Source organism: Vulpes vulpes, chromosome 4, assembly GCF_048418805.1.
Source record: "Vulpes vulpes isolate BD-2025 chromosome 4, VulVul3, whole genome shotgun sequence".
In the NCBI taxonomy this organism is placed as follows: Eukaryota; Metazoa; Chordata; class Mammalia; order Carnivora; family Canidae; genus Vulpes; species Vulpes vulpes.
The window spans coordinates 90,133,065-90,145,280 of record NC_132783.1 but is presented as its reverse complement, the minus strand read 5'-3'; the positions used below and the strand labels follow the sequence as shown (position 1 = coordinate 90,145,280).

General features: G+C 40.8%; 1 protein-coding gene across 7 annotated transcripts in view; it reads right to left on the bottom strand.

Moving 5' to 3' along the window:
- The window catches only part of NRG3 (neuregulin 3), a 1,028,669-nt gene that overhangs the window by 244,830 nt on the left and 771,623 nt on the right, over positions 1-12,216 (bottom strand). The window lies entirely within an intron of this gene.

The following is a 12,216-nucleotide window of genomic DNA, read 5'->3' as shown; positions in this document are numbered from 1 at the left end:
GTCACGATGGGGGGCACAGTCCCCTTCAGGGGCCAGCCCGGCCGCAGGGGCAGGCAGGCCTTTCCTTCATGCAGGGCGCTCATCTCTATGGGCTGCAAATGCCCCTCTGGAAGCCCAGCCTAGGGCTCCTTTTGCCAATAAAAGAAAAAAAAAATCATTCTCTCATATGAGTGACCCAATCTTATCAGATGTTGACTACGGTTTATCTTCCTCATGTTTTAGGAGTTTGCTCATTTGCTAACTTGCCCTCTTTTTATTTTTATGTTTTTTTTGTTTTGTTTTGTTTTTTTAACGTGGCTGCTCCTCACATGGCCAGAAATAACAGTTATTTTACAGCTGCTAAGATCCGAAAGGCACCCATGTCTTACGGGCAAGGTTCCCTCAAACATTCCTATTTCTCCCTCCTCATTTCTCTCCTTACTTTTCTTTTTTTTTTTTTTTCTCTCCCTTATTTTCACGCACGTGTGCGAAGTACCTGCTCTCTGGCAGGCAGAGTGCGAGGCAACTCTCCCAAGGCCAGGAGGCAGCCTGGAGGCCTGTGCCAGTATTTCGGGGGTCTACATTTTATCTGTAAAATGTGACTTTTTTTTTATCACAACAAAAGTAAAATGTTGCTTTGTACCTGGTGCCTTTTATTAGGAATTTACTCCCCTCATTTCTCACAGAGATAACAGTCGGGGGGTGATTGTCACAACCAGATTCATGTAAGGACTAAGCAGTCATCATGAGTTGTGTAAGACTCTGTACTGCTCAGAGTACCCTCCATCCTCTCTGTACTTTGCTGAGTAGTGGAGGGGGGAAGCTTCAACAGTTGTTTCTGGCAATAACTGGGAAGGCTTTTTCTTTTTTCTTTCTTTTTTTTTTTTTTTTTTTTTTAAATAACAAGGAATTGGCATAATTGGGGATGAAGGTAAAACTTGGAACCGAGATAGAGAAGATGGAACGTATGTAGAAAGGCTCTTAAAAATGTAGACCTTGGTTGCATTCATTATTTGTGGAGGCTCAAACTTGTGAAGGTTCAATACCATACTTTTTCCATTTATTCTGCATTTTGATTTTGAAAAGAAATCTGGCTTTGCCCATTTCTTATTAAAAAAACTTGTCAAAAAAAAATTTGCCAGCAGCCCCGGCGAGGAGGCCTGTCACCCCAGCCCTGCCAGGCCTGAGCCTCGGCTTCACACAGCTCGCCCAGTCAGGGCCACTTGGTCGCCTCACCCAGCGTCAGCCCATCGGCCGGCAGCTCAAGGGACAAATGTGGCCAGTGCCCCAAACGCCTGCCTCTGTAAGCGGGGAGGTGGCCATTGGCGGCCTGCTGGAAGCTTTGCCTGTCACGCTCGAGTGACAGAAGCAGGGAAGCATCCATCGTCGCTCCTGGGATGCATCTGTCCTACTTACAGAGGGAGATGTTGTGCTGCTGGCACAGAAATAGGATTTAAAAACCAACCCTCTGGTTGTTAGCAATCGATAAAATTAAGCAAAGAATTCCACGGGACCGTGGTGTCAGAGATGAGGGCCCTGAATGCTCTCTTCAGCATATGCTCTGTTTTGGGGTGTCGTAGAGTATTAGGCAAGGTCTACTGCAGTGGGAGCAGCAACCGAAGGGCATGGAAGGTATTTTACTGCCCCCCACGGCGAGCCAAACTGCAAGGCAGGTGAAGGGCAGGCTCTCTCTAGCACCTTCTTAAGCCTGGCACTCTGGAGTGTATTTGGTAAATCTCCTCGTAGACCAAGAACCAAGACTCCTGATTTAGGAGTATCCAGTACCCTGGATATCCAACAGAACATTGAAACAATTTGTTTAAGCAGCCACATATTGTCATCACTTTTGTTTTATTATCCATTTATTGCACTTGAAACACAGCAGACATACCCCTCCGTCTGTGATGGTAAAAGTCCGAAAATACTTAGGACCAAAGCATACTGATGATGAAAAACTAAATTCCTGTTCTCCTAAAGCCGCCCCAGGCTGTCAGGGTGCCTTTATTCAGAATTACCAGAACCACAGTGCTTTAATCCTTATTCCCTACCCCCTAAATGATGAGGTATGGGCTGGGCGTGTGCTATGGTGCGCGCTCACATTTTTGGAGGTTTTATTTCCAACATATGTGGGAGCTGTGAAGCACACCCTACTCCTTGATTCTTTGCATCTTCACTTAATATGAAAATGGTATCCTAGGGAGATGTCTGATTTCAAGGGAAAGTGCTTTTTTGTTTTGTTTTGCTTTTTAAGGGGGTTCTTCGTTACTCACAACGCGTTATTCCATTTGTGTGTGGAAAGAAAACTCTGGAAAGTTGTTTAACATTTTTCTGGGCTTAAGCTGATTTTCTGGGAGGGTGAGCCCACTCTGAAGTGCTCGGGCCTCAGGGGGTGTGTGGAAAACGGCACAGCAAGGGCCTTCCTGCAGCCTTCGTACCTGCGTGCTGCAGACAGTCACATGTGACGATGCTCGATGCTGGCCCAAACCAGGCTAGGAACCCGCCAGGGCCTGTGTGACTGGATACGTAGCCAGTCCTGCTCCTTTGTTAAGGAGGCAGTGTCTCTGCTAATTGATGCCAGGTTTTAAGAAGGACACATTAAAATTTCCACTGAAAAATCACACATAGGTCATATTGATAAGTTCAGACCCATCCAAATGTGAAGACCAAATGGGCCAGCAGGTAATGCCAATGTACTGGACTGAATGCATAACAATATTAAAGACATAAAGCAAAGCAAAAAAAAAAAAAAGTCAATTTGCAGGTCTATTACATTGACTGAGTTTGGCGGGACTTCCGACAGTGTAACAAGCATTTCTTTGGAGAAATATCATTGTATGTTTATTTTGGTTTTGGTTAGTCTTGAGAGGATTCTGAGAGTGTTTTTCTTCACTTTGTAAGAGGTTTGCATTCTGAAGGATTTAGGTATATGCAAAACAGAAGTTCACATAATAAAAAGGTCTTTGGTCATCTAAGGATGATAGAATTTATAAAATTATAAAAATACATGTGTAAACTAATGATAAGTATTTTTTAAAAAGCACAGATCTTCTCTTACCTAGGTTAATATTCTATTTGTTTTCCTATTCTGCATTGCTTTCTTTTTTTTTTTTTTTTTTTGCATTGCTTTCAAATGTCCATTCAACTCACCCAGTCTCTGCTCTATGAATTTCTTTATCCTTTAGAAACATCAATCACAGCGATCATATTAAAAATCCCAATATTCCCTGGTGGTTTTGTACGTAAGTTTTGATTCTACAGCTGAATGGCCTAAGAGCCCAGGGGGCAGGCTCAGGACAGGAAGTAGAGCCCAGGTTGACAAACAGTTATGGGAGAATTGTTATCAATGGTGAATCAACCCCAAACACACTCAGTCTACAAGAGCTAAGACATTTTACCTTGAAAAAAAAATTCGTCTTAAACTCTATGTTTATCTACTCTGTGATGAAAAAGCTGTCAGTTCTGAAACCAGAAAGTTCTTGCTCATGTGGTTTGCTTTGTTTATTTCCAAACTTAAAAGGCAGGAGGGAGGGACATAGTCGAGGAGACAATGTCCAAAGCAAGGGAGGGCAGGTGAGAGGCTGAAGGGACACCGTGTTGGGGGTCTGTGGATAAGAGAGCTTGGGCTGACAATGAAGTGGGGGGAAGAGCTTGGAGACTGCACTGGTGAGCCTCAGGCCTGGATCACAAGCCAGGATCCTGACTGTCTGGGGACAGGGCCCGCTGTGCAGTTTCAAAGCAAACATCTCTCTTTCTACTTTTTTACATCCTTCCAGCTTGGCCCTTGCCCCACACCTCACTTGTTCAGCTGTATCTAGAATAACAAACTCTCTCTTCTCTTTAGTTTTCCTCTTCTCTATCATCCCTGAGAAAAAGCCCAGTTTTAGTGAAAGTTTTAAAAAGCAATCCTTGGGCGAAAGAGAAGAAGAGACTAGAACTGGCAAAGATGAGAAAATACAGCATGCATGATTGTCAGCTGGATTTCAAAACTCGCTTTGTCTGGTGTGGTGAAGAAGAAGTGGTTAACACATCACCCAGCCTGGATGTGAAAGACCCAAAGGAAGAGACTTTTAAAATGGTCCATCATTTGCTGATGATCCCACAGAAATCCCACTGCTAACTTCGGACCATTCCCATCTCCTCTCTTACAATACTCTGTGCCAGTTGTTTACCTTGAACCCATTTCTTGAGTAACAACTACACTAGAGCTAATCATATTAGTGACTTTGAGTGAAAATTAAAGAACTCTCACTTGTGGGCAACAGTCTCCCTCCATTTCCAGATTATTCTTCCATTTTCCCTCTTCTTTTTGTTAGGAAAACAAAACAAAAGAAAACAAAACCAAATAACCCCAAAATCGTTCCACTGCGGGAACTGTACTAGCCTTAGTCCTCATCTGTTGATTTCCTGGTCATTTACTCCTTAATGGAAGGTGTCATCACTGCTTCACTCTGCTCTCCTCCTCTCTTCCTCTTCTTCATTGTCAGGGGATTGATTATGCACACGGATGGCCCAGTCAATAGACGGTTGCTTACAACATGTCTTCCTCTTGTTTATCACAATGACTCACAGTATTGAGTTTATAGTCTCATTTCTCTGCTCAGTAGTTGCATAGATGTACTTTTCATAAATCATTTAACATCCCTGTTCTCCAGTTTCAATCCAAGAGAAATGGGAGTGATCCCAGGAAGGAGAAAAATGAACAAGTACACATAGCTGATATTCTACACACGTGTTTTGGGCATTTTTATGACTACAGGCCTTATACCTGGCATATCTGCAGAGATGCATTTGACATGATTTATAGAGAGAAACGTTTGAAGGACGGAAACATGTTCAAATGTTTGCTTCAATCCCTATGTAGTGCCTGGTCTCTGCATTCATTTTAGAGAAAGTATATATATACATGCTTTCTTATTGGAAACTTGATTTTAGACATAAAATTTGAACTAGCAGAAATCCGTTAACTTCACAAGAGAAAAGGTGGCAAACTGTGTGTGTTGTTTCCTGCCTGTATCGACTTATATTCATAAAAAAAAAATGAGAATTACTCTTTGATGTTACAGGAAAGTAGACACTTTGTCAGTGATATACAAGTCTGCCAATTTTCAGGAGCCTATTAAATGCTGATTTGAAAAGAGAACGACCCCTCCAGGTATTCTTCGCTTATCTCCTGCCAGTTCTCTTCAGCCTCAATGGCAGACCTTGGTTGGGGAAAAATGGAAAAGATCATGAGGCATTTAAACTTTACCTTTTAAAGGTAAGTTGGTTTGGAGGGCTTAAATCCAGAATCAGCTGTTTGCTGGCTATTTAGGCTTCTGTGTCTCCTTCCTTTCATCTGCAAAATGGAGGTAATAATAGTAGCTCTCATCTAGAATTATTATTAAGAATAAATTATATAACAACTGTGGTTCAGGGTAAGCACTCAATAAATGTTAGCTTTCTTAAAAGGAAATATTCTTTGAATTTAAAATCATCATCACAGCTTTGCAAGTGAGGAAACAGATTTCAAAAGTTAAGTATCTGATTCCTACATCTCACATCCAATAAGTAGTTGAACTAGAGGCAAACTCAACTGGGGATGACTTTACAGCCCTCACTTGATCTATGGCACTTCCTGACATTCTTCATGGAAAATCAAAGGGATTTCCATTCTTCTTGGAAAAATGATACATAGATCATTATATACCCAGGTACCTTTCCCAAGATTAATATTTGAAAATATGGGGACACCTGGGTGTCTCAGTGGTTGAGTGCCTGCCTTCTGCCCAGGGCGTGATCCTGGAGTCCAGGGATCGAGTCCCACATCGGGCTCCTTGCAAGGAGCCTGCTTCTCCCTCTGCCTGTGTCTCTGCCTCTCTCTCTCTCTCTCTGTGTCTCTCATAAATAAATAAAACCTTTAATTTTTTTTTTAAATATGGCCCAACTATCATGAACTGAAGCCATGGTTAAGAGTAAGAATTAGGGCAGCCCGGGTGGCTCAGCGGTTTGGTGTGGCCTTCGGCCCAGGGCATGATCCTAGAGACCCAGAATCGAGTCCCACGTTGGGCTCCCTGCATGGAGCCTGCTTCTCCCTCTGCCTGTGTCTCTGCCCCTCTCTCACTCTCTCTGTCTCTCATGATTATATAAATAAATAAATAAAAGAGTAAGAATTAAAGACAGATTTATAAGTTACTGTCCAATCTCAAAACATTCTTAAGCAAACCATGTCACAGAAACTAGTCACTGATTTAAAGGCATATTTCCCGAGCTTCATGTTAATTTAAAAGGTAATCACCAGAGTGCCTGGGGTACTCAGCCCATTAAGCATCCAACTCTTGATTTCAGCTCAGGTCCTGAATTCAAGGTCATGGATCCAAACTGGTGTCAGGCTCCCTACTCAGCACAGAGTCTGCTTGTCCCTCTCCCTCTGCTCCTCCCTGCTCGCACTTCTCTCTCTCTCTCTCTCTCAAATAAATAAGTAAAGACAAATTTTTATAAATAAATAAGTAAATGGTCATCACTAACTACTGACAGGAAGACTCTTCAGGGGCACTACTATTGAAGAATGATAATGACATCTCTTCATTTCAGACTAATTCTTGATTTCAGTCCTCAGTTAAAAATTAAAACCCAAGCGCAAACAAACCAAAAGAGAATGAAGTTCAGCAGGGCCAGTGAACTGCCCAGCATAGAAGAGATAGGGGATACAGGAACCAGAATTCCCCTGCCAGGTCTCCACCTGAATGCAAGTGGGTGTTGGATGGACCAGGAACTGTTCTAGCTAAGGTTCTGCAGCCTAGAGTCATTAATGGTGTGAGAGCACATTGCCTTGCCTGCCACTCACTGCTGAAGCTGAGATCTAGGTCTGGCTATGGAGAATATTGAGAGCCTGATTACAGTGTAAGCTTTCCTTAGCTGAATTTAAAATTTAATTAAGTGGTCTTATTTAAAAGGAACACTAATTAAAATAGCAAGATCGTTAAGTTAACCAATTGGAATTAAAAGTACCCACATACTGGCTATAGGTACAGCCTTTCCAACATTATTTCAGGTGTAACTGGAAGAATGTGGAATTGCATTATTTTAAACTGTAAACCGCCTTCAAACTCATGAAGATTCTCCAATGTGTTACCAATAGCTTTCAAAATTATCACAAATTCCACGGCTGAGACTGAGGCAACTGTATTTTATAATGTCATTCATCTTACAAGTATGGTGTTTCTTGCTAGGGAATTTGTATCTGTAATCTTAAGAAAGTATAGAGGTTTATTTTTTAAAATTTCCCTTTAGCAAAGTTTGAATTCAAAAATAGATGGAGGCCGATTATTTCATCATAAGACTGGTGTGATTTCAGAAGGGAATCTGAGAGCATCTGTTCAAATCCAGGAGGTGTGCTCCATTCTGTTACTATTGGAGCCCCAAAGACAGAAACGAAAAAAATGATTGCAAGTCTGAGAAATTATATATATATATATATATATATATATAATATACACATATTATGTATATATATAACAAATGTGTATTTACTCAAATACACATATATATTATTATAATATATTATATATATATAAAACACAAATGTGTATTTACTCAAATGCAAGTTCTTCTTAACTATATATAGAGTATCAGGGACTTCCTTCTATCCAGCAGTCACCCATACACTCCATTGACCAAATCACTATCAGAGAGACAGCAACTCATTTACATCAAGTCATTTTATTCCATTTAGGGCAATCCACTTTTGGACAATCCGTGGCTGAGGAGTTCTTTCTGAATTAATGTTTTGGCCTTTACAGAGATTTCTGCCCCTCTCTGATCAAGACCTTCACCTCAGGTTTACTACCTTATTAACAAAATTAAAACACAGAACATGGCATGAAGGTGCTACATAGGTTAGGGTGTGTAGCAATATTATCCAAAGCACCTGTGTGGGCTGAAAAAGTTATTCTATCTAATTTAGCTTTGCTTTTACTGCATCAAAAATAAACCGTAATATCTTTTTAGGCTAAGAAGGTAAATGAAAGAGGAATATATTGGCCTTCTTGCAGGAAGACTTCATATTTCACTGTCACAGTGCAGGTATTGAAATACTAACTGCCCTTCTCAAGAAGGAAAGGCGGGGGGCAGGTCATAGTGACAGGGGGAGGGTAGATGCAATTTTGTTTCATCAATTCAAATTGGTTCAGAAAATGCTACATTACTAATTTCCCAGCACATGCAAAATCGATTTTGGCAAATGTGAGATTCTAGTTTTCGAGGGTGGTATCCTGTTATAGTAGAAGAGGCACGTCAGCTTGGATGTAAGACGACCCCCACGTCTGCCACATAGAAGTGTGACAGAGGTGTGTGATGGACCTCTGACATCTCGGGTGCTCATCTCTGTCATAATTTAGTGCACACTCTATGCACATGTGCACACACTCAGACACGTAGGCACAGACACCTGTTCCTTGAAAACAGGTCTAGTGATCAGAAAATGTAGGCAGATGATTTAGGTTCTAACATTAAAAGCAGCAGAGAATCAGGCTCTCTTCCTCCACTTCCCTAGTTAATTGAAAATTCCCGTGACTGCCTTTGATATTTCCCTGCCAAGCATGGACCGGGATTTATTGTCACATCCACTCCCTATGATTCCTCTTTATTATATTAACTTCCAATGTTATAAGAATGAGGAGTTTGCCAATCACAGACTTTCCCTGATGCTTTAGGTCCGTCCAACATCAGCGGATTCCTTCACTTGTCTTTACACGCTTGGAATTAGAAGAGCAATTGACTCACATGTCCAGACTAGTCAATGGAAGAAAGGTAATGACCATTCTTGTCCTCTCACAGTTCAGCAAGAAATGGAAAACTTAGCCAGAATAAAACATTTTAATGTTGCTATCAGTCGGCTTGGGCTGCCATAATAAAGTACCACAGACTGGGTGGCTTAAACCACAGAAAATTATCTTCTTATAGTCTGGGGCACAGAACAAACTGCAAGATCAAGGTGCCGGCAAGGTTTGTGCCTGGAGGGCACTCACTGGGTTGCAGATGGTGGCCCTCTCACTGTGGAGATGAAGAGCTCGATGCCTCTCTCTCTCTTCCTCTTCTTGAATTTTGATGAACAACAATGTTTCATATAAGTGTGTCACGTATGTAATATTTGGGACACACTTATACTAAGGATGTATTCATTCTTTACCCAAACTTCAAATTTAACTGGGCGTCCTATATTTTATTTTCTAGACCTGGCAATCAGTGACTATATGAGTAAAAGAATGTGAATAAGAAGAGAAGTAAGACCCATCAGCGAGAACGCCTAGATTAAAGTTAGCGTATAAAAATTTTGCTGTAGCTGTCTCCCGTTGTGACAAATTGAGCAATCTCTTGTGTTAAGGATAAGGAGTCCGGGCACATTGTATTTACTTGTATCAACCATACAAGGGACATAATGAGCTCACATAGTCTGGAAGGGGCAAATATGAATTTCAATAGCTTAGCTCTTAAGTGGCCAAAGCACGGAAGGAATATGTCAAGAATGTGATGAAGAGCAGATGAAGTAATGTTGTTTGTAAACGTGAGGTACAGATTTGTGACTTGATTGTGCAGATCACTGCTACTATTTTGCATGAATTCTGAATAAATGGTAGGAGTATGCTGGCCAGCAGCCCAAGTGAGGCCAAAGGAAGAAAGAGGACCCATTCCCCTGCTTCATTCTGCATCTCACTTTACTCAGTATAAACGTTAACACACAGGCTACAGCATTTGAAAAGCAGTGAACACAGATCCTTAACATAGAGCCCTGATAACCGAAAATCCAAGGTAAAATATAAGAAGGGACTCATCTGGAGGACCTTTCTGGAATTCACTGTTAGTAGAAGGAAACAATGAGAGAGTATGTTATCAACAAGGGATCAAAGAGGCCAGCCTTGCTCCCTGCCTGTGTAGCCTGGGTGATTCCCTGCAGCAAAGCAGTACACAGCTTGATAAGGAAGAGTGAAAAGAAAATAAATCTGAGAGATAAATCTTATTTAAAAGGCATCTTTATGATTGGCATTATAAAGGAGAGAGGGAGCTCATTAGCCAACAAAGTGATAAAACCACTCACAGCATGCTTCAAAAAGAAGTGGTAATAATTATTGTCTTTCTAAGAAAGGGGGCAAAATATCCACACAATGTCATTCACAAATCCCTTTACAGACATCACAGAGCAAGCTGCAAAAAGTCCCACAGCTTTCTGATTTAATTAAGTGAAGAAAGCAAGGAAAGACTTTTACAGTTCACACGCCTGGATCATAGAAGGTTCTACATGAAACATGATTTTTTAAAAAGCCATTTTAGAGACCCCTAGAGTTTGCTGAACCCTCATTCAACAGCATAATTTCCCCTGTTTCTCCCAGGATATTGTACAATCGACTAACAGGGTGCAGCATTTCTGCCAGCGAAAGGAAGTGGGCAGCTTTGATCAGAATTCACAATAATATATCTCCCTTGTGTGATAAATGATTTACTGCTGAGGATAAATGGATATAATCTTTCATTATGTATGACATTCATCAGCAACAAGGAAGCTTTGGACTGAATGGAAAGTGATTTCATATTAAAAGCCTCATGCAACTCAGACTGAGATGAAAGTGAGGTCTTGCCTTGGAAAAAAAAAAAAACCTGCCGCACAAGCTTGCAGGTTTAAATGGATGCTCAGTCAAATATAATCGTTACTCTAAGTTTGAAAATCTGTTAGGAGGAAACCGGGGAATTATGTGACTAGGTCAATCTCAATTTTGCACAAAAAGCCCCATTTCTTAACCACGCCATTCTATTTACTTAAATGTATCATTAAGACCAACTCTGAGGACTGAGAATAGCCAGAGAACCAGGTAGAGAGGAGAGAGAGGAGGTGGGGTGGGGTGGAAATGACTTAAATTCCCATTATCATAGAGAGTCAATGCACCATTTCCAAAGTAGATAAATCAAGAAAGAGAGGCTTATTGTATTATTTAGAGATATGAAGTTAACAACTAGGAAAATGCCAAATGAAAATGGTTTCATAAGCTTGCCTGTGTGGGGAGGGAGATGCAAGTTCAGGAGTGGAGGAGCCGTGCAGAGGGAGGAAGCTAGGGCAGGTGGTAAGTACATTCATATTATTTAATTTTTTTAAATATATACATTTAGATGATGAAGCAATTTAAATTTAGTAAATCATTTTATTTTATTTTATTTTATTTTATTTTTAATCATTTCATTTTAAAAACAATTCTAGTTCTTTTTTTAAGATTTATTTCTTTATTTATGAGAGAGAGAGAGAGAGAGAACTAGGGAGGGAGAAGCAGAGAGACAGGGACAAGCAGACTCCAAGCTGAGCATGGAACCCTATGCAGGGCTCAATCTCAGGACTCTGAGATCATGACCAAGAGTCAGATGCCTAAAGGACTGAGCCACCCAGGTGCCCCATGACGATTCCAGTTCTTGGCTTCACTGACTATTTAGGACTCAATTGTAATGTCACATCTTTATTTGATTTTCTTTTATTTCATCCTTTTTTTTTTCTTTTTCTTTTTCTTTCTTTTGCTTTTTTTTTTTAATTAGAGAGAAAAAGAGAGAGAAAGTGCAAGCCAGTGGGGAGATGGGAAGCATTGGAAGCAGGCTCCATGCTCAGTGCTGAGGCCGATGTGGGGCTCTATCTCACAATCATGACCTGAGCTGAAATTAAGAATCAGACGCTTAACCACCTGTGCCACCCAGGCACCCCTATTTGTTTCTATAATATGAATTTCCCAATACTACAGTATGTTTTTGAAGCAAAAAGATGTAACATAAAGATGAAAGACAATGAGAAAAGATGAAAGACAAGCCACAGAGTAGGAGAAAATATTTGTAAAAGACATAATTTGATAAAGCACTGTTATCCAAAATATACAGAGAACTCTCAATCTCTAGCCAGAAGAAAGCAAAAAGTCCAATTAAAAAATGAGCCAAAGGCCTTAACAGACACCTCACCAAAGAATATATACCCACGGCAAATAAACATATGAAAAGATGCTCCACATTGTATGTCATAAGGGAAATGCAAATTAAAACAATAACAAGACCACTACACATTTATTAGAACGGCCAAATCTAGAACACTGACAATATCAAATGCTGGCCAAGTGGTGAAGCAACAGAACTGCCCTTCATTGCTACTGAGAATGGTGCTGCTACTTCTGAAGACAGTTAAGTGGTTTCTCGCAAAACCAAACACAGTCTTACCATCTGCCCCAGCAATCATGCTTG